The 23,171-nt window shown below is 47.9% G+C and overlaps 1 protein-coding gene across 2 annotated transcripts in view; it reads left to right on the forward strand.

The window, feature by feature from the left end:
- The first annotated feature begins 18,309 nt into the window (after nucleotides 1-18,309).
- Nucleotides 18,310-23,171, forward strand: part of JUP (junction plakoglobin) — a 56,165-nt gene continuing 51,303 nt past the window's right edge. Inside the window, exon 1 of one of the 2 annotated variants that reach the window (XM_069751541.1) lies at nucleotides 18,310-18,434. The gene's annotated coding sequence lies outside the window, so the exon portion shown is untranslated. The remainder of the gene's footprint in view (nucleotides 18,435-23,171) is intronic. The other variant, XM_069751542.1, reaches the window with a different exon arrangement.

Below are 23,171 nucleotides of genomic sequence, written 5' to 3' on the forward strand. Positions count from 1 at the left end.
GAGGACTTAAACTCTGTAGCGCCACCTGTTGGAAGTAGCGATCCTACAAGTCACAATCAACCCATTAACGAGTCGTGCAATATGACTTAAGGTACCGTCACACATAGCGACGCTGCAGCGATACCGACAACGATCCGGATCGCTGCAGCGTCGCTGTTTGGTCGCTGGAGAGCTGTCACACAGACAGCTCTCCAGCGACCAACGATCCCGAGGTCCCCGGTAACCAGGGTAAACATCGGGTAACTAAGCGCAGGGCCGCGCTTAGTAACCCGATGTTTACCCTGGTTACCATCCTAAAAAGTAAAAAAACAAACGCTACATACTTACCTACCGCTGTCTGTCCTCGGCGCTCTGCTTCTCTGGTCTGGCTGTGAGCGCCAGGCAGCCAGAAAGCAGAGCGGTGACGTCACCGCTCTGCTTTCCGGCTGACCGACGCTCACAGCCAGAGCAGGAGGAGAGCAGAGCACAGCGCTGGAGGACAGACGGCTGTAGGTAAGTATGTAGTGTTTGTTTTTTTACTTTTAGGATGGTAACCAGGGTAAACATCGGGTTACTAAGCGCGGCCCTGCGCTTAGTTACCCGATGTTTACCCTGGTTACCAGCGAAGACATCGCTGAATCGGTGTCACACACGCCGATTCAGCGATGTCTACGGGGAGTCCAGCGACGAAATAAAGTTCTGGACTTTCTTCCCCGACCAGCGATCTCCCAGCAGGGGCCTGATCGCTGCTGCCTGTCACACTGGACGATATCGCTAGCGAGGACGCTGCAACGTCACGGATCGCTAGCGATATCGTCTAGTGTGACAGTACCTTTAGGATAAAAGCCAAATCAGTATCTCAATTCCAATATGCAAATTGAATAAATTAATGCGAGTTAATCTCATCACCCCTTACCCTTGATGTGTAAATGATGGCTTGAAGGACAGTTAACTATAAATAGGAAATAGGCCTCTGTGATAAGATAGCTCTCTGGTTAAGAAACCCAAAGAACCAGAGACTCCATACAAAACCACAGCCAGGAACACTACAGGATAGCAGATTTGACATTCTATGGGATGCCAGATTAGGGAACCATGACACCGGCTGAAAGAATACATATCTGCTCCATTGACCATCACTGAACCCATGAATTCGTTTGGGGTAGTCAAGGTTTGGACGCACCAGTCACCTCAGCCCCACGGATGCATTTGGGAAAGCCAGGGGGGGTTGATCCCTTGTCGATGCGGTTTTGACTAGCGGACTAGAGCACCCACAGAACCCCATGTCTTCACAATAGTAATCTTGTGTTTTTTCCATTTTCTAATAATTGCAACAACGGTTGTTGCCTTCTCACCAAGCGGCTTGCCTATTGTCCTGTAGCAGGTCTACAATTTTGTCCCCGTTGTCCATAGACAGCTAATTGGTCTTGGCCATGGTGGAGAGGATGCAGTGTGATTGAGTGTGGACAAGTGCCTTTTATATAGGTGATGAGTTCAAACAGGTGCAATTAATACAGGCAATGAGTGCAGAGTAGGAGGGCTTCTCAAAGAAAAACTAACAGGTCTGTGAAAGCTAGAATTCTTGTGGCTTCTTAGGTGATCAAATACTTAATTCATGCAACAAAATGAAGTTTAATTATTTAAAGATAATACAATGTGATTTTCTGGTTTTCCTATTTAGATCCTGTCTCTAGTCAAAGTATACCTATGAAAAAAAATTACAGATCTCTCCATTCTTTGTAGGTGGGAAAACTTGCAAAATCAACAGTATCAAATACTTATTTTCCCCACAGTTCATGACAGACATTTAAAGCATAGACAATGAGGCATATAGAGAAACCAGCTCGAAATGGGGAGCCCAATAATGGTGCTGTGATTTGTTACCAATTACTGCAGAGACAGGAGGTTGTTTTACCCCTCAACCCCCTCTCTTTAATCTTGGGCCAGGTCCCCAATCCCCTGGTAACAATGCTAGGTTCCTCTAATGGGGGGCGGGGGGCCTGCGCAGGTGTTTACCACAGTCTCTACACAGATGGGCTGAAAGGTCTGCGTAAAGTCTTAACTTTTCTATTAAAGGTATATTCAGTGGCTCCAGCTCAGTTTCTCTGTCCATGGTGGGTTACTGGTAGTATGAACCCAATCTCCTGTCTCACCCTATACTTAAACTTCTGCCTCTCTCTAACAATATGTACCATTACATCTTTGTAATGCCCACAGCGCGTGTAATTGAGTGATCCGCACTCTCATAAAAAAAAAAAAAAAAAAAAAAAAAAAAAAAGACCCATGAGCCAGTTTTCCCATTTGCTCAGTAACCATGCAGTTACTTTACAAATGGCAATCTGACACAGGATTCTAACCAGGGCATCTCCAGGCTCATGTGCAAGTGACAGTCAGTCTTTTTGTCATTTGTATATTAGTTCTCTGACCAAGCACTCCGCCCTGCAGCATGTTGTGGATTTTAGTTGCAACAGGGTCCTACCAGTCTTAGAGAGGTATTCACACTAGACACGTTAGGATCCAGCAGATTTGAGACAACTTTGTCGTTGGTTGCTTGGCATGCATGAATCATGTGCAAGGGGCTTTAAAAACTTCTTAGCCCTGGTCCATAGCTGTTTAGTAGAACAACTATCATGGTTTATTCTTGTACAGCAATCAGGGCCGGCATCTGCACCCAGGCAAATGCCACAGGCCCTAAGGAGTCAGGCAGGCCCACTCGCTGTCAGGGACACAAGTGAGCTATGGGATTCTGGTTCCAACACCTGCATGTGGCCCTTCCCCTGCTTGTTCAGGACCACTTCTTCCACTGCAGCGTCTTCTGACTTATGTTTCATATCATAGGGTGCGATGGTGTCACTACAGTGTGCCCTCCGCCTCAACAGTCATAGCGGAGAGAGCCAGAGGACGGCGATGCTGAGGAGTCCAGAGAAGAGCAGCAGCCAGCGAGGAGGAGAGGTATTTCATTTTTTTTTTGTTTGGATAAATGCATAAAACTTTATAAGGGGCCCATCATATACTGTTTGCTCATACTGAGGCTCATTATTCTGTGTAGAGCACTATGTGTTGCCCATAATACTGTATGGAGGACTATACTGTCCAATTTTTCAATGGTTGGCATCACTCATGTAATAAGTAAAATCTTTGGCATTGTACTATACCTATATTTCTCTACTGTATCTGTGCATCATGAATTGTGGTATGGGTTAAAGAGACCCACTGAGACTCTTCAGCCCGGAACCCACTAAGACCTGGAGCCAGCCCTGACAACCATACCCGTAGTTTCAGCACTAAAATGCCCCCAATAGATTCCAGTAATGAAAAGAAAAAAAAATAATAATATGCAGGAGCAGAATGCAACAAGACTCTTAATAAATTTGTTACAGTTTTGCTCAAAAGTTTACATACCCCAGAAAAATGTTCACTTTCTTGGCCTTTTTTCCGAAAAATACGAATGATAACACCAAAACTTTCTCTCCACTCATGGTTAGTGGTTGGGTGAAGCCATTTATTGTTAAACTACTGTGTTTTCTCTTTTTAAATCAAATCATGACAACCAAAAACATACAAATGACCCTGATCAAAAGTTCACATACCCCATTTCTTAATACCGTGTATTGCGCCCTCTAACATCAATGACAGCTTGAAGTCTTTTGGGGTACTTGGGGATGAGGTTCTTTATTTTCTCAGATGGTAAAGCTGCCCACTGTTCTTGTCAAAAAGCCTCCAGTTCCTGTAACTTCTGATATTCCAATTGTTTTGTGCTTTTGATAACTGGAATGAACCTAGTAAGTCAGCATTGAAGAAACACAGAAGCAAGTACAATACCTCTGCACACCTCTGTGGATTCAGGTTTAGAGTACTGTGAAAGGAGCAGCTATGCGAGACTGAAATTCACTATGGATGCAATTCATCATGTGCAGGTTTTTTTTTTAAGCCACTTTTTTTGGCTTGCGACGGACAGCAATTTTATGACAGATCCAGTGCACAACTGATGAAACGTGTAGCCATCCGTCACAATGGCTACTTTCACACTAGCGTCAGAACGGGGCCGTTGCGTGTGTCGGCCCGACGCATACTATGCAAGCGCTACCCCATTGTGAGTTGCGGGGAGGTGGGGGCGGAGTTCCGGCCGCGCATGCGCGGTCGGAAATGGCGGACAGGACGCAAAAAAAGTTACATGTAACGTTTTTTGCTGCCGACGGTCCGCCAAAACACGATGTAACCATCGCACGACGGTTGCGACGTGTGTCAATGCGTCGTTAATGTTAGTCTATGGGGAAAAAACGCATCCTGCAGACAACTTTGCAGGATGCGTTTTTTCCCCTAAACGACGCATTGCGACGTATTCCAAACGACGCTAGTGTGAAAGTAGCCTAATACAAGTCTATGACAAAAAACGGATCCAGTAGCACCATTTGCTGGATGCGGTTTTTTTTTTTTTTTTTCACAAAACGAAGGAAAAAGAAAGACAGTGTGAAAGAGGCCTTAGGCTACATGCACACAGCCATGTCCAGAGGACTTCCTGCAGCAGAACACAGTACAAGCTAGGTAGACCTTCCTTTAAAAAAAATAGAATTATTCTTACCGTTAATTCGGTTTCTAGGAGCCTTCCACGACAGCCACCAGGAGGTTGTCTCCATTCCCTAATGGGGGACAGGAAGCACAAGAGGTTAAAAACCCCTCCCACCTCCCATTAACCAGTGACTTACAACTGAACCCATAGCACCGGTTACCTTTAGGTTCTCAGAAAAAAATATCCAAGAACATCGGGAGGGAATTAATGCTGTCGTGGAAGGCTCCTAGAAACCGAATTAACGGTAAGAATAATTCTATTTTCTCTAGTAGCCTTCCACGACAGCCACCAGGAGGAATGCCAACCAATTCTGTATTTAGGGAGGGACCACAGCTTGAAGAACCTTTCGGCCAAAAGCAAGATCCCGATTGGACCAGAAGTCCAATCTATAATGCTTAGTAAAAGTGTGTAGGGAAGACCATGTTGCTGCCCTGCAAATCTGCTCCGATGAGGCGCCAGCCCTTTCAGCCCAAGAGACGGAAGTAGATCTGGTGGAATGGGCTTTTAGGCCCGCAGGAACCGCAATATTCTGAGTTGAGTATGCTTCAGAAATTGCCTTTTTTTATCCAGTTGGCAATGGTACTCTTCGCTACCTTCTTGCCTTTGTTTCTGCCAGAAAGATGAACGAAGAGATTTTTGTCAATTCTAAATGATTTAGTATGTTCTAAGTAGTATAACACTATACGTCGTACATCCAAAGTATGGAATCTGTGTTCTTCCGGATTTGAAGGATTGTGGCAGAACGATGGGAGGACTATATCCTGTGATCGATGAAATTCTGACACTACTTTCGGTAGGAAACAAGGATCTGGACGGAACACAATGGAATCATCTCTTATGGTAAGATAAGGCTCTCTTACTGAAAGGGCTTGTATTTCCCCTACTCTTCTTGCGGTAGAAATTGCAACCAAGAAGGCCGTCTTGTAGGACAGAAGTTGTGAGGAACAAGATAATGGCTCAAATGGAGGAGCCGTAAGACCTTTTAGGACTATGTTTAAGTCCCAAGATGGTACGAAAATTTGTCTTCTTGGACAATGTCTTGATGCTGCAACCATAAACCTTTTTATCCAACGATGACCCGCAAGGTCCTGATCAAAGACGGAACTCAAGGCTGATACTTGAACTTTCAAGGTACTTGGCTTCAGCCCCAACTCTAATCCTTTTTGTAAAAAGTCTAATATTTGTGAAATATTAGGATGAAAAGGGTCAGGTTTATGAGGATGACACCACGAGGAGAATCTCTTCCAGATTTTTCCATATATGGCATTGGTAATAGGTTTCCTAGATTTCTGTAGAGTAGAGATTACTGACTCTGAAAGGCCCTTAGCTCTTAGTACCTGGGCTTCAATAGCCAGGCTGCCAGCTTGAACTTCTGCGGTTCCGGATGATAAAAGGGGCCCTGGCAGAGAAGGTCTTCTGATACTTGAAGAAAGACTGGACCGTCCACCTTCAGTTCTTCGATGAGGTGGTATCAGCTCCTCTTCGGCCATGCTGGAGCTACTAAGATAGTCTGGACCTGATCGTCCCGGATCTTCCGAAGGGTCTTCGCAAGTAACGGTATTGGAGGGAACCCGTATGCTAGATGGAACCTCCAAGCATGAGCGAAGGCGTCTACTCCCTGAGACCTGTCCTTGGGGTTTAGGGAGAAGTAGTTCTTGACCTGTGCATTCTGGCTGGGCTCTAGAACGTCTATCTCGGGAAGACCCCACCTGTCTGTCAACATTCTGAAAACATCCGCCTTCAGGCTCCATTCTCCTGGATGCAAGTCGTGATGACTTAGGCGATCTGCCTGAACGTTCACCGACCCCTTGAGGTGTATCGCTGAAAGTGAGAGATGTTTTTCTGCCCAGCAAAATATTCTGTCTGATATTGCTCTTAGATGGTTGAATTTCGGACTCCCCTGGTGTTTTAGATGCGCAACAGTCGTCATATTGTCCGAATAAATTCTGACATGTTGACCTATAATGAGACTGCTGGCTGCCAGAAGGGCCCTCTCCACTGCCAACAATTCTCTGGAGTTGGAGGAACTGGAGCTTTCTTTCTGATTCCAGTGACCCTGGAATGGGATTTGCGAGACCACTGCTCCCCAACCTTTTTGACTGGCGTCCGTTGTTACCGTAACCAGCGGATCTTGCACCCAGTCTACTCCTTTCAGTAGGTTTGATTGGATCGCCCACCAGGTTAACGAGCTTTTACCTTCCCTGGTGTGTAAACTCTTCTGTTTAGGGAATTTGGATTCCCATTCCAGTTCCCCAAGATGTGCGCCTGCAGAACTCTGGAGTGGCTCTGAGCCCACTGGACCGATTGTATACAGGCCGTCATTGATCCCAGAAGAGACATCGCAGCTCGTAAGGTCGGAGAACGTTGTTTTCTGAAGTGTGAGACCTTGGAAATTAGATTTATCCGATGTTCCTCTGGTAGGAAGGATTTTTGACCTTCTGAATCCAGGAGGACTCCGAGGAATTTCCTCACCTTTGATGGTGATAGCTGAGACTTTTTTAGATTTGGAATCCAACCCAAACCCTGTAAGATGTTCAGAGTTTTGGAAACTCTCTGATTGAGAACTTCGGCGGAAGGACCAATTATTAACAGGTCGTCTAAGTACGGGACTATAGCGATGTCTTGGCTCCTGATATGGGCTACTGCTTCCGCCATGACTCTGGAAAACACCCTTGGGGCTGAGGAGATCCCGAAGGGGAGAACATTGTATTGGAAATGTAAGATTTTTTGGTTGAATTGGACCGCAAATCTCAGGTATTTCCTGTGGCAAGGATGTATTGGAATATGGAAATAGGCATCCTTGAGGTCTATTGTTGCCATATGTGAATGAGGAGCTATTAGAGGGATGGCTGTTTTTAATGACTCCATCTTGAACTTGCGGTAGGTTATGTATTTGTTGAGAGCTTTCAGATTTATTATAATCCGAGATTGCCCAGAAGGCTTTTTTATTATGAATATACGGAAATAGTGTCCTTTCCCCTGCTCGTTCACCGGGACCACGGAAATAGCTCTTGAGTTTAGCAAGTCCTGTATTCCAGCCATCATCAACTTTTGAGTCTCCCGAGATGACAGGGAGGTGACTCTTAAGATCCTGGGAGGAGGCGCATCGAACTCTATCAGCAGACCCTGTTGGATAACACTCACCACCCAGGGGCTGTTGGAGATATTCTGCCAACTGTGAACGAAGTTCGAAAGCCTCCCCCCCACCGGATCGGAGTCATTGCTTTTCTTGTTGTGTTTGTTGGGGAATAAGGATGTTTTTAGGCTTCCCCTTAGCATAACTCCACCTCCCTGTTTTTCCTTTCCCTCTACCCTGGGAGGGCTGGGGCTGGGAGGGTCGAAAAAAACGCTTCCTGGGAGGCCTCTGTTCAGGAAGGGTTTTCTTTCTGTCTGTGGCTTTCTCTAAGATGTCATCTAAGGAGGGCCCAAACACGTAGTCACGCTTAAAGGGAATAGAACACAGTTATTTTTGACGTAACGTCTCCGCTCCACATCTTTAACCAGAGAGCTCTTCTGGCTGAATTTGTCTGGACCAAGGATCTGGCGGCCACCCGGATAGATTCTAGTGAGGCATCTGCAAGGAAACCTGTTGCTCTGTGTAAGATAGGCAAAGAGTCCAGTACCTCCTCTCTTGGGGTACCCCGAGAGATGTGGCTTTCTAACTCTTCTATCCAACGGAAGAGAGAGCGGGCCACGCAGGTGGATGCTATATTGAATCTGAGGGCTGAGGTAGACGTTTCCCAGGACTTTTTGAGAAGGCTCTCAATCTTCCTATCCAAGGGGTCTTTTAATTGGGAGGAATCCTCGAACGGCAGAGTCGTCTTTTTAGCCACTCTAGCCACCTGGACATCAATTTTTGGAATGTCCCATTTTATTAGGTCCTCATCAAGAGGAAACCGATGCTTAAAGTCTGGAGGCGTTGTTAGCCGTTTCTCGGGCAATTCCCATTCATTATTAATTATATCAATTATGCTTTTATGGACGGGGAACCCGGGTTGTTTTTCAGTATGTATACCAAACAGTTCGTCTTGTATAGACTGAGGAACTGATTCCTCTTTTAGCCCCATGGTGTTCCTCACTGCAGATACCAATTCCTCAATATATTCAGAGGAAAAAAGGTATTTCCTAATTTCCGCAGATTTACGGGGTAACGCATCTTCCCATTTGACAGAGGAAGACGTATAAGACCCCTCAGACTCTGACTCAGTACTCCTGGATTTTTCTCTTTTTGGGGAGTGATGGACCAGGTGAGGATGGTGGTGGTAGTGGAGGTGGGGCGAGTGTGGCCAAAGAGGTTTGAACCTCCTGCCTAACCAAGGAGCGGATTTCATCAATCAAAGAAGGGTGTTCCGCTCTGACGATTTTATCCGTGCAAGGTTGGCATAACTTTTTCTGCCAATCTGGTGGCATTTTTACATTACAGGTGGCACATTTGCGCTTAGTAATGTTTTTAGGGCCAGGCTTGACTCCCTGCAATGAGAGAGGAAGCCGTGTAAGAAAAGGTATAAAAAAAAAAAAAAAATGTACCTTTAAATGGGACCCCCTCTGCCGTACTTACTAGGGCTTGGGGAGCGCTGGGCTCTGCAGCTGCAGGGCAAGACGCATCCATGCTTACAGCAGCTTACCTGAGACGTTTTCGCAGCTTATATAGAAAATAAGCTGCACCAGCGCGTGGCAAATAGCCGCACCTCCCCCTCCGGAGTCCCAGGCAGGCGTGCGAGGATGCAGCGTGCCTCGCACGCCGTTCGGTGATCCATCGCTCTGGTCTGTATCGCTCCTGCACAGGAGCGCCGACCCGGAAGTGGAGCGTCACCTGACTTCCGGGTCGCCGAACAGCGTGCGCTGGAGGGGGAGACGCCGGAGAGCTCAGGGAGGCCTCCAGCGGGCACCCCGACCAGCTTTGTCCCCGCAAGAGGACGCAGGAGGCCGGGGAATGCGGTCCCAGAATCCGAGGAGACGGGAGGCACAGCGCAGGAGGAAGCCGCGGGGGGCCCGACCTTAAGTGCCCGGCAAGGAAATCAATACAGGTACTCTGCTAGAGCCGCCGCAGCAGCGCACCAGGAACCTCTCCATGCCCCATGGGGGACAGGAAAGACACTGGTTAATGGGAGGGGTTTTTAACCTCTTGTGCTTCCTGTCCCCCATTAGGGAATGGAGACAACCTCCTGGTGGCTGTCGTGGAAGGCTACTAGAGAAAAATAGTGTAAAGGTACCTTCACACTGAACGATATCGCTAGCGATCCGTGACGTTGCAGCGTCCTGGCTAGCGATATCGTTCAGTTTGACACGCAGCAGCGATCAGGATCCTGCTGTGATGTCGTTGGTCGCTGCAGAAAGTCCAGCACTTTATTTCGTCGCTGGACTCCCTGCACACATCGCTGAATCGGCGTGTGTAACGCCGATTCAGCGATGTCTTCACTGGTAACCAGGGTAAACATCGGGTTACTAAGCACAGGGCCGTGCTTAGTAACCCGATGTTTACCCTGGTTACCAGCGTAAAAGTTAAAAAAAACAAAACACTACATACTTACCTTCCGCTGTCTGTCCCCCGGCGCTCTGCTTCTCTGCACTGGCTGTGAGCGCCGGCCAGCCGGAGAGCACAGCGATGACGTCACCGCTCTGCTTTCCGGCCGCTGTGCTCACAGCCAGTGCAGGAAAGCACAGCGCCGGGGGACAGACAGCGGAAGGTAAGTATGTAGTGTTTGTTTTTACTTTTACGATGGTAACCAGGGTAAACATCGGGTTACTAAGTGCGGCCCTGCGCTTAGTAACCCGATGTTTACCCTGGTTACCGGCATCGTTGGTCGCTGGAGAGCTGTCTGTGTGACAGCTCTCCAGCGACCAAACAGCGACGCTGCAGTCATCGACATCGTTGTCGGTATCGCTGCAGCGTTGCTTAGTGTGAAGGTACCTTAAGTGTCCAGCTATTCCCCTTTACATACCTATCTTTTTTCTCGTCATCCTTTACTTTCTTTGTCACAATCTCCCGCATTGGATTTTTATTGTGCTCCTGATTCCCCTGATTGGGGCCAGATATGTGCAAATTGCCTTTTTATAGCATCTAAAAAAAAAAAAAAAAAAAAAAAAAAAGATATGCAGCAAAAGAATAAGTTTTTCAAAATTTAAGGTGTGATTTTACCAAGTCCCCCACACCCCTGTTTTGTCTGGGACTTGATGAGTTACTCCTCCTCCTCCTTACAAAAACCACAACACATTCACTAATGCAGACGAGGAGCTCGCTACATACAAGACATGACCATATAAAGCAAGACAGATTTACTAACAAATATTTATGTGGTTAAAAGGGGAAAAAAAAAAAAAAAAAACTACTCATGTTGAAGCGCAAAAGCTGTAAAACTAAAAAGAATAGAACAGAGCTGGGGGGGGGGGGGGAACAACACTAGAAAAGGGTGAGAAGAGGTTGCGCTCTGAAGATGCCACAATGGTGTCCCACCCAGGGGCAGACATGTCTTTAGTGCATCTTGAGAGGCCGTACAGAGCCCAAGAGATAAATGGGGCCACGTCCACCTCCAAAAAGAAGTTTCTGACTTTAAGACGGACATTAAGGGGAGCTGCCAAACACTTCCATCTCTACTTATTGCCCGTATGATCTGACTGTGGCTCACTTGTCCTGATTCCAGTGAATGAAGGACAGACAGAATCAGCCATCCAGGAAATTTAGGCCTGGCTTGAGCAGCCAGACTATTCAGGTCAGCGTCGGACTGGAGCACCTTGGGCCCACCAGAGAAAATCATTCTTGGGGCCCACTATGTAGCTACATAGAAATAGATACAAGACCACCAATTGTGCGGTAAAAAGCCCTAATATCAGGGTATAATATAAGGTAGTTCACGTCTTAATAATGTAGCAAGGGTTGGGGTAGCCCCCTCACAGAATATAATGTAGCCCCCCAGGGCCGTATTTAGAGTTTCTGCTGCCCTAGGCACTTTTAGCGCTGCCTCCCCTTTTGGTGAGTATGACACTATTGGCAGTGACTTTGGCAAGAATCGCTGATGTGAAAGTCGCATTTTGCAGCATATTGGGCAGTTTTTCTGCATCTGCCGCGTAACGGATCACTTACAGCAACACTGCCTTCGGCTTCATTCATTCCCTATGGGATTTGCGGCACTTGCCGTGATCTGGCAAATGTGGTACCATACCTCCCAACTTTTGAAGGCAAAGACGTATAACGTTTGCGGCGCGCGTAGTGCACCGCGGCAAATTTTAGTCCACGCCTCTGACCAGACCCATTTCACAACTAGTCACACCCATATCCACGTCCCAACTGCAGCCATTTAGCACTGCTGATCACACAGTTTTATATACAATAATTATAAGCAAACAAAAATATGGCCACACAGTGCTCCATACTGTATAATGGCCACACAGTGCTCCATACTGTATAATGGCCACACATGATGCTCCATACTGTATAACGGCCACACATGATGCTCCATACTGTATAATGGCCACACACAGTTCTTCATACTGTATAATGGCCACACATGATGCTTCATAGTGTATAATGGCCACACATTGCTCCATACTGTATAATGGCCACACATGATGCTCCATACTGTATAATGGACACACATGATGCTCCATACTGTATAATGTCCATTGGCCACACATGATGCTCCATACTGTATAACGGCCACACACGATGCTCCATACTGTATAATGTCCATTGGCCACACATGATGCTACATACTGTATAACGGCCACACATGATGCTCAATACTGTATAATGACCCCCCCTCCTGTATGCATGGCTCATCTCCCTCCTATCCCATATACATAGCTCATATTACCCCCTCCTGTATGCATGACTCATATCTCCCCATGTATGCATGGCTCATATTCCCCACCCCCTATGCATGGCTCATATCCCCCACCCTGTATGAATGGCTCATATTCCGCCCCTGTATGCATGGCTTATATTCCCCCCTGTATGCAAGGCTCATAGTCCGCCCCTGTATGCATGGCTCATAGTCCGCCCCTGTATGCATGGCTTATATCCCCCCCCTGTATGGCTCATATTCACCCAAGCATGGCTCATATTCCCCCCTGCATGGCTTATACCCCCCCTGTATGGCTCATATTCCCCCCTGCATGGCTCATATTCCCCCTGCATGGCTCATATTCCCCCCCTGCATGGCTTATATTCCCCCCTGTATGCAGGCTTTTCTCTCCGCACCCGCTCCTGCTCGGCGCGCCGGCTTATGTCCTCCTTCCTCCCCCCCGTCCCTCATACTCACCTGTCCCACTGCACGGCCGTGCCGACATCCCTCCCTCGCGCTCTGTCCCGACTCCTGGCGGCGGCGCCGGCGCAGCACCTTCTTCCTGCTTGAGCGGTCATGTGACACCGTTCATTAAGATCATGAATATGCGCATATTCATGATCTTAATGAGCGGTGTCACGTGACCGCTCGTTCAGGACGAGCTGCAGTGCAGACGCTGAGACCATCGCTGGAGCAGGCAGGGTGAGTATTCAAGGCGGGGGGGGGCCCTGGAGCGGGGGGAGGCCCTGCCAGCAGGTGTCAGTGCCAGGGCCCACCGGAGGATTCTCCGGTTCCCCGGTGGGCCAGTCCGAGCCTGATTCAGGTAGTAGACATCCTGTCACTACTTTGCTCCTCAGCAGCACATCTCAGCTATTCCATGCTTCCAGCACCGCTACTTCCTGCCCCCATGCCCAACAGTGCTATTTTGTGGTTCCAACATTATTTGGTAACAATTCTGCAACAATAGTTATTGCTGATCCGGCTGTACTGTGTAGAGAGTGCGAGAGTGGTAGTCATGACTGAGCTGCTGTCCAGTTTCGCTCTGGCACCTTCCAGACATTGCTGTCGAGGGCCGGATTGGCCATCTGGCAAATGCCAGAAGGGCCTGTCTGGTCGTGGGCTGCCTTGTCTGCTACATTAACAGAATCCGTGTTCTCAAGACCCACACCATTAAGAGTTGTGATGGAACACAAAGTCGCCGACTCCATCACTTACCCCAGCAGGCCACAGGCATCATGGAAATATTGGTCTGGTAGTAAATCTTGCTTTCCCCAAGAAAATATATCCCATCTGGTCCTTGGGGACAGGTAAAGCATGGGCCTGTGTGATTTAAAATGCCAGGGCTGAATATCAGTCCCAGTCCGTACCTGATGCTATCCCAGTGTGCTGTCAGGTGTGGGGTGCATCACACTCACCTGTAGGCCACAGCCCTCTGCTGCTTCCAATCCTCAGGAGCCACCACATACAACACAAGGGACACCAAGTTCTTTACAACAGGCAAACGTTTACTGGTCAGTTCAAGTTCAGGAGGTGGTGACATGTGGGATAGGGCACAGCATTTCAGGTTTCTTCCTTCGTACAGTATTTATTCAGCCCTGCAACTCATTGTCCTGGACTACCCCTTAGCCAGCCAACTCCATCAGCCTCAGGGATCTTCTGTCAACTTCAGCAGTGCACCCGGGACCAGCCACCTGCCGCTACTTGATATCTGTCCCAAGCCCTTTGATTTACACATACAGACATGTCCATAAGGCCTCCCAGTGCCTCGAATGATTGGCCCATGCTGCTCCTAGCAGCCCACTGTACCTGAACTTGACACTATCAGGAAGTGCCCCCTATTTATTAACATTAGTTCCCACCCACTGGGCTAGTGCTATCATTAACCGTTTCCTCCCCAACTCCAGGCCTCGAGGGCCGCCAACAGTGCAGGTTTTCAGGATTTCTTTAGTATTGCATCGGTGGTAATGTGATCATCTGCACAGGCGATGATTCCAACCCCTGTGCAATACTAAGGAAATCCTGAAAACCTGCACTGTTGGCGGCCCTCGAGGCCTGGAGTTGGGGACCCCTGCTATAGACTAAACCTATTGTCATTATCCTATGTTGTTGCTAACCCACTTAATCCATAAAGCATACTTATGCTATCCTACAGCTAGTCATATGCTTACCTTGCACATTAACAATTTACGTGACTTAAATGCTGTACATTACATAAGCTGCACATGACTATTACATGTAAAACCGCATGACATTATACATACAGCGCGATTGTTGTCTTTAGGGACAGGAACACGGCAAGACAGTCCACATCCCTACCACTGCATGGGCTTGACATCCCCTTTGCAGCTGCTGCTCTGTCTTGCTGTGCCAGCAACACCTGTGAGCCCTAGGTTGGGTTCACATTACGTTATAGGCAGTCCGTTAGACGGACTGCATTACACCGCGGCATAACGAGGTGTAACGCAGTCCGTTAACGCCGCTATTAAGTCCTATATCGGACGCATCGCTAGCGCATACCCAAAATGGGCGTGCGCTAGCGATGTGACGGACCCTGGGACACGGGCTGCAGCGTTTCCGGGTCCACTAGCGCAGATAGAGCTAGCAGATGCTCTATCTGCGCTAGCGCGATCACATTTCGGCACTTGCGTTAACTGAAAATAAAGATTAACAACCACAAGACGGATTTCATCAACCCAGGTATCATTGTGATCAGTATAACGGTGCCGACCTGACACTGTCTGTAGGTTACTGTGCACAATCCTGCTGACAGGTTCCCTTTAAGGGTTGTGAAATTAACAAAATCATTTCCGAGGTGTCTTTTTTCCTTTATGACTAATGTTAAGGATTAATGAGTTTTTTTTACTCCCCCAGGAACCTGCAATTTGCTACTACAGTCATGGAAGTTCCCCAATGTACGTTGCACTCCGCATCTGGTACTACGATGCAATTGACAATACATAAAATATAAATATTTGTTACCCTATAACTCACCCTAATCTTCCCCTCGGTCGATAGATGGAAGGTCAGATAGAAATTGACCTCTTGAAGCAGAAATATTACTTTTACATATGGAGTGAACTAAAATCTGCAGAAGGAAAACACTAAAGAAGGGCAAGCTCTTTTCGAAAACCATTCATATTTACACTGCATCTAAAATGTATAGACTGTAGCCATTTGGCCCAGATATATTAGGGAATGGCAATAAGAGGCCGTTTCTGAAGCGTAACTAGTGTTATAAATGCGATATGGAGAAGTCATTTCTCATCATTGGGCAGATGTTCTAGTTATTGCAGCAGCTCTTCCCACGATATGGGCTTCGAGAAAACTTCTCTCTAGCCACAAGTCATAGATCATCTGGAAGTCTTCTGGTAGCTCCACGTGTTGGCCAACAGTCACGGAAGTGTTGCCCACTTGAAATTGTTACAGAAAATGAAGTATGTCTCCCAGAAATGTAATTTAATTACAGATTTATTTCCTTTGTGAGCATTGGAATACAAAAAAAAAAAAAAAAAGGCAACTTGGACAAAAACCCCCCAGGATGGGCGTGACAATTGTTGGCACCTTTGCAAAATAGCAGGTTAACAACTTTTTTATACAGTATGCAATGCTCGTTAAAACGGATGGAAGATGAGGACAGGCAGACTGGAGGCAGGAACAAGGACTGAACGGTGGTGACGGACTAGCAGGCTGGACCCAGGAGGAACAGACAGGACGGGGAATGTAAACAGGACCTAGAAGGAGAATAAGCACAAGGTCAGGTCTAAGAACACAATGGTGCGGCCAGAATCACTTGTGGAGCAAAAATGAACACAAGGCAAAGTAAGGAGGAAGGGGCAGGGTAATAAGGCAGCGCAAAGTAGTGCTTCCGGGTTGGAGTCCTCCAAAGGAATAGAGAGGACAGGAAGGGAAGGCAGGAACGCCCTCAAATGTGCGCACGCAGCACTCAAACCAGCGTGCGCACGCATCCGATGAGAGACAGACTGGAGAAGACGCCAGGCTGGGATCTTCAGCAGAGGAGGCGCGCCTGGAAGCCGAAGACACGCGAGAAGCGAGAATGACAGGGTGCGGGGAGCGGCGGCAGCAAGGATGTGACACACTAAGTATGGACAAAAAAAAAAAAAAAAAAACACACTGATGACTTGAGATCCAAAATTGTTGAAAAACATCAACAATCTCAAGGTTACAAGTCCATTTCCAGAAATCTTGATGTTCCTCTGTCCACAGCGGACAACATAAGACGTTTACAAGCCATGGTACTGTAGCTTGTCTACCTGGACGGCAGAGAAAATTTTGTTGAAAGGCTGCAACATAGGATTGTCTGGATGGAGGATTAGGGTACGTGTCCATGTTCAGGATGGTCGGCAGTTTTGACGGAGCGGCAAACTTACTCCGACCAAAGCTCCGCCCCCTTCTGAAGACGCGATGATGCCGGATGTGTTCATCGCACCCCACACATAGGGCCCTGTGTTATACCTTGCGGCGGCGCAGCGTCGCCGCAAGGTAAACGGACATGCTGCAATCTAAAAAGACGCGCCGCATGTCCGATATCACAGGGCTGCCGGATGCGTGTTACCACGCATAGAGGAGACGGGATTTCATTAAATCCCCTCCACTACGCTGTAACATCTGGATGATGCGTGTTTGACGCTGCGTCTCTATGCAGCGTCAAACACGCAGCGTTTCCTGAACGTGGAAACATACCCCAAGAAGCCCCAATCAAGTTCCAATGAAATTTAAGCCATCTTGCAGGCTCAGGCTGCAAACTGTCAGCATTTGAATGACATGAAAGGCTATGGCAGGAGTCCCAAGAGGAACCCATTGCTGGCAAAAAACAAAACAAAAAAAACAGCCATTTGTCAAACTGTACATGAGTAATCGAAAGTTTTTCTGAGAAAGTCTTGATGACAGAGCTTTTTGGTAAAGCACATCATTCTACTGTTTACCAAAAACGGAATGAGGCCTACATAGAAAAGAACACAATACCTACAGTCAGATATGGTGGAAGTTCAAATACGTATTGGGGTTGTTTTGCTGCCTTTGGGTTCCTTGACTGTGCAAGGCATTGTGATATCTGAAGATTACCAAAAGATTGAGAGACAATGTAGTGCCCAGCGTAAGAAAGGTGGGTTTGTGTCCTAGGTAATCGGTCTTCCAGCATGATAATGACCCCAAACAGACTTCAAGAAACACACAGAAAAGGATGGAAACATTGGGGCAAAAATAAGATGTGATCATAGTTGTAGTGCAGGTACAGGGGTGGTGCCTGCACCACATGCAGCGCCAGCGGGATGCCATATACAGTAAGGGTCCTGCCGCTACCGCTGGGATCAGAGAAGGCGCCAATCCCAGTTGATTAACCCTTCAGATGTTGTGGTTGCTGTGTAACTTTTGAGAAAAAAAACCAAAAACATCATGTCCTTAAAGGGTTAAGTAGGGTTTTCTGGACTATCAGAATCCGAACTTGTGCGGATTTTCTGTATCATTACATGCACAGTTCAGTAATGTGCCATTGCTGGCCGTGTTTGGGACCCCCATAGTGTTGCCCCCCAGTGCTCCATATACACGCACACCTGGTGCACAGCTGATAACCACAGACCAGGCATTGCCTGCCGGCTGCTGCTCGTCGTGTCGGTATACGTCTGGGTGCATGATGACTAACCCCTGACTCACCAGCTCCTTACCTGCCCAGGTGAAACTATGACGTAATCCCAAGGCGGGGTCACATAAAATTCAGCTAGGCGGCTCCAAGCTTCTTATAGGCTCAACTTGATTTAAATGACATGAGTAGTATCCAATCATTTTGCACGCTGTGAACTTGTAACCAATAATAAGCCGACAAAGAAAAAGAGCGTACGATTTAACCAATAGAAACCAGAATGGGCGGGAATAGCAAGAAAGGTGGAGAAATGACTGATGTATGCGCTGTCCAATAAGATAGCAAGGAGGTGCAATTGGCGGGCGTGGACAGGATAGGGGCGGCTCCTCATTGGCTGGGAGGTGGTTGTCGCTGTCAGCTAGCCCTGTGTTCGGGTTAGTTGTTGGAGCGCTGAGGTCTGGGTGAGTGCGAGGATAGAGGCGCTTCTTCCAGCGACTTTCACCGCAGGGTAATGACTGGAGCCGTTTTTCTATGTGTACTGGGCCTGCTCCTTTGTGTGTCGGCAGCGGTGGGGGGAGGGGCACACTACCTGTGTGTCTGACCTGGGGAGCAATGGGCTGGGGGCCAGTTGTGTGCTGTATGCGCTGTCACCTGGGAGGGAGGCTACTGTGGGTGTGGAACCATAACTCCCAGCGAGCCCTGGAAGGTTGGGAGTTACTTGGCATGCTGGCTGGGAGTTGTGGTGCCTCTGCAGCTGCAGTTAGGGGTTGCACTGAGCATGGCCACTGTGTGATGTATATGTGTGTGTATATATATATATATATATATATATATATACGGTTAGACCCCCAACCCTATAGATGCCGCGTCGTTGTGCCTAAATCATGGCGTTAATATACGTTATTATTATTTATTGTAGCATTATGGTATTATATATACGTTATGTGGTGTTGTAGGGTGCGGTGACTGTTTAGGGGGCGCCCTCCACATGCCCAGAGTAACCATTCTTTGCTGTGACACAACCTGTGCATAGTGTATACCGATGTAGCAGAGCTGAGATGTCTCGCTGCTTCTCTGGCCTCCTGGCTCTGCTACATCTGTGCGCTGCGCCGTCGCTTTTGCCCTTTGCTCCCCCTTATAAACTGCATGACCTTCAAGGCAAATATCTGGCAGTCCTATAACTATGCGCGTACATTCGGACACATTGCAGTCCTATGTAAACCCCCCAGTGCAGCCTTGCAGCACCTGACAGACTCGTCCCTGCTCCCCGTAGTCTCCTCATTGTGGGCAGGCATGGCCTCCTTTGTGATACCTGTGACCTGTGCACACCCTGATCTGTGCTGTCTAGGAGATGACAGGCAGCAGTTGTAGTATTCCCGGCTGTCACAGCATTATGTCAGTATGGGGTGTAGCCTGTGTCCCCCCTCCGCTGTCAGGAGCGCGGCGCATCCCCTTGTTGTGCTGTGAACTTTGCACTTCGGTGGGGCAGGGCGTCCGCCCTCATGCCCGCTGCCACTAGTGGGAATATTCTGCCTTTATTTGCTGATCCAGCAGGACAATGGCCGCCTGTGCGGGGGATATTCTGCCTTTGTCATCAGTGGGAGCAGGATTTAGGTTGCTGGATGGCCCCAGGCGGTGTTTGTTTTGTGTGTGATGGGTATATGTGTAAGCGTACGAGGGCGGGCATCACTTTTAGAGGTGGGGGTCTGTGAATTGACAACTGGGGTCCTGAATGGATTTGGAGTAAATTAGCGCTATGAGCCCCCCTGCCCACCATAGTCAGAATATTGAATTACTCTGAAGACCCCCTTGGAAGATGTGCGCTGTCACATTTGTTCCCTTCCAGACTAGGGTATGTGGTGTCCATTCTGTGTACTATAGAGGGCCAGGATTATTTCCTGCAGGTCTGTGTATGCTCCTCTCTGTGTGTACCTGCCCCTTTAAATATGCATGACCTTTTATTATTGCCTTGAGGTTTATACAATCCTCCCATTTTTAGCCCGAGTTTCCCCTTAAGTGATACCTGGGTGTTAACTTCAACGTGACGGCCAACAACCACCAGCGGAAGGAGTAGGGAGGGACTATGGAATATTCCTATAGTGCAGTCATGGCTGCCGCAGGTAGACGTCTGTAGTCTGCTGACAGATGGGACATTAATACCGTGAGAGTTGGGTGTTACTAAGGCAATGGTGTAATAGCGTCGCCAAAGGTGTACTTGTATGCATAGACGTCAGTACACGGCAATGATGAGACCACCATATGACCTTTTGGGGTCGTTATCAGTGCCCCCCATATATGATCCACAGCAGTTCCCACTCTGTAGGACCGGATCTGACCATATTACACTATGGATCCAGCTGTACGCTGCTTCCCCCCGGGTCACACAGCGTATGACGATCAAATGACCCCCTAACCGCCTTAAGTTTAAAATGTGTCCTGTGAACGTCCCTTTAAGTAATCTGTTTATTTTGGGGGAATCGTACTCCTTTAGGAATCTAAAGGGGTCATGTGGGTGTCGGGGGTGCTGTGGGGGCGTATTGCAGAACAGAAACTCACAAATTGGGAACAAATGTGGAGCTTGGTTATTGAGGTCATTAGAATTTTTTTTAACTTTCCAACTCCTTATAGTCTCAAATGTGGAACCGATTGTCACCACAATGATGAGAACATAGAAACCAGTTTGGATTACCTGTGCCTGTGCCTGGTTGGTTTTAGGCCGGTGGTGTAGGAGTTAACCCAGCTGCACTTTCCATATCTCATCCATGTGAGAAATTTCAGGGTTACTCCCTGGTTTAGTCATGGGAAGGTTTCTCACTACAAAGAGTAATCAGACAAGGGCAGGGCCTTGGGGTGAGGCCGAGACGCTGCCAGGTTATAGCAGAGCTGTAGGAAGCTGCAGGCAGCTGGGCGTTGCTGGCGTGTCCTGGTGACTAGCGCTTAATCTCACTCGCTTACCTGCAAGCAGAAGCCAAGTCAACACTTTGACAAGAGTTTCTGTTGACACACCGGCCTTACCTGCGGGGTCCGCCTCACCTCTTCGTTGGTGGAAGCATCTCATTTTCAGCTATCTCTGGAAATCTGAGAAAACCCTAAATTGTGGTACAAAAATATGAGATTTAAAGGGCTTGTCCAGTTCTAAAGAACAAAAATGAAACAACTTGCTGATAGTCTTCAGTTTTCCAAACTTCTACTATTTCCAATGTTCTCTTGGCTGTCACAATATTAATTTTCACCTGTTGTCAGAATGGGCTGTAGACTATTTCTCACCCCTCCGCTATTTCTCGCCCCTCCGCTGTCGGGAAGTCAGGAGACCTACGGCCCGTGGTGTACTGGGATCCTGAAATACGGAAGCTTAAAGGGAACCTGTCACCCCGTTTTTTCAGTATGAGATAAAAATACTGTTAAATAGGGCCTGAGCTGTGCGTTACTATAGTGTATTTTGTGTACCCTGATTCCACCCCTAAGCTGCTGAAATAACTTACCAAAGTCGCCGTTTTCGCCTGTCAATCAGGCTGGTCTGGTCAGATGGGCGTGGTGACATCGCTGTTTCTTCCCCCAGATCTTGCATACATTTCCGTTGGTGGCGTAGTGGTTTGCGCATGCCCAACTTCTGAATCCACTGCGCAGACAAAGAAAAAACGCGCGATCGGCGCTATTTCCCTGGTGATTGGTGGGGGCGGCCATCTTCCTGAGGCCGCGCGTGCGCATATGGAGTCCTCTGCTGCCCGGGGCTTCAGGAAAATGGCCGCGGGATGCCGCGCGTGCGCAGATGGAGATCGCGGCGGCCATTTTCCTGAAGCCGAGTTCGCATCTTCTGAAGATGAAGATTTCCTGAAGCCCCGGGCAGCAGAGGACTCCATATGTGCACACACGGCCTCAGGAAGATGGCCGCCCTCACCGATCACCAGGGAAATAGCGCCGATCGCATGTTTTTTCTTCGCCTACGCAGTAGATTCAGAAGTTGGACATGCGCAAACCACTACGCCACCAACGGAAATGTATGCAAGATCTGGGGGAAGAAACAGCGATGTCACCATGCCCATCTGACCTGACCAGCCTGATTGACAGGTGAAAACGGCGACTTTGGTAAGGTATTTCGGCAGCATAGGTGGGGAATCAGGGTACACATAATACACTATTGTAACGCATAGCTCAGGCCCTATTTAACAGTATTTTTATCTCATACTGAAAAAACGGGGTGACAGGTTCCCTTTAAAACCAGTTATATTAAATCTGCTCTCCATGCGCTAATGCCTGGTGAGCTTGTGTACCATAGCAACCAATCAGAGGAGGCAGAGCTACAACCAAACATAGAGGCTGAGCCTATAAGACAGGGGGTGTGTCTCAGACTACCGCAGGCTCCCTACAGACACTGTTCATTAAGTGAAGTCGCAGGTCACGGCTCTGCCCTATGGAGAGGAGGTCAAAAAGAGGAAAGATCTGAGGAAAATAAATAGCAGGTAATGTTCACCTACCGGGAATTACTTATGAATCAAATTTTATTCGGTCTCCCATGACAGCACCATGAGAGGGAGGATCCGCACTTCAAGGACAGGAAACCTACAGACATGAAAGGCGGCACCTCTCTGCCGCATCAGTTGATTTCCTGACTGGTAATGACTTATGAAACACATTTTCAAGCTGAGGACTGGAAAGCTGTCTGTTCATTCTCCTGCAGTCATAATTACCATGACTCGCAAGTCTTCTCAATGGGGCGTTGCATGATTGGTGCAAGAAGTGCAGCATTTAATATGAATCGGCACTTACTAGCGGGTGGTATATGGCATTTAAGAAGGGGTTGTTTAAGTGCACTGCCCCTTTATCGATGCGTAAACTGTACAATGCCCGACTGTCTGGGGGTCTCCCGACCGGAACTAATGGCCTTGTGTATGTGGTGGTTTAGGTTTGAGAGACTTTGTCCATATACGGTTCATAAATACACCCGCTTTAACCCAACCTTAAAGTGGTAGGCCCCGATTTCATTACGACTGGCATCTTAATGATGGGCGTTCAGGAACAAGAAGCGCTTAATTCATTAAGAGATGCACACCACTTAAAGAGAATCTGTCACCGGGTTTTTACTACTTCATCTGAGAGCAGCATAATGTAGGAAAGGAGTCCCTGTTTCCAATGATGTATCACTTAGTTTACTGATTGCAGCAGTTGTGACCCAATCAGTGTTTTTAGATGTAGCAGAGGTCAGACAGCTGCCCCCACCCACAGTTTTCTGTGCACATTATCTATT

This window comes from Ranitomeya imitator, chromosome 2 (genome assembly GCF_032444005.1).
Source record: "Ranitomeya imitator isolate aRanImi1 chromosome 2, aRanImi1.pri, whole genome shotgun sequence".
In the NCBI taxonomy this organism is placed as follows: Eukaryota; Metazoa; Chordata; class Amphibia; order Anura; family Dendrobatidae; genus Ranitomeya; species Ranitomeya imitator.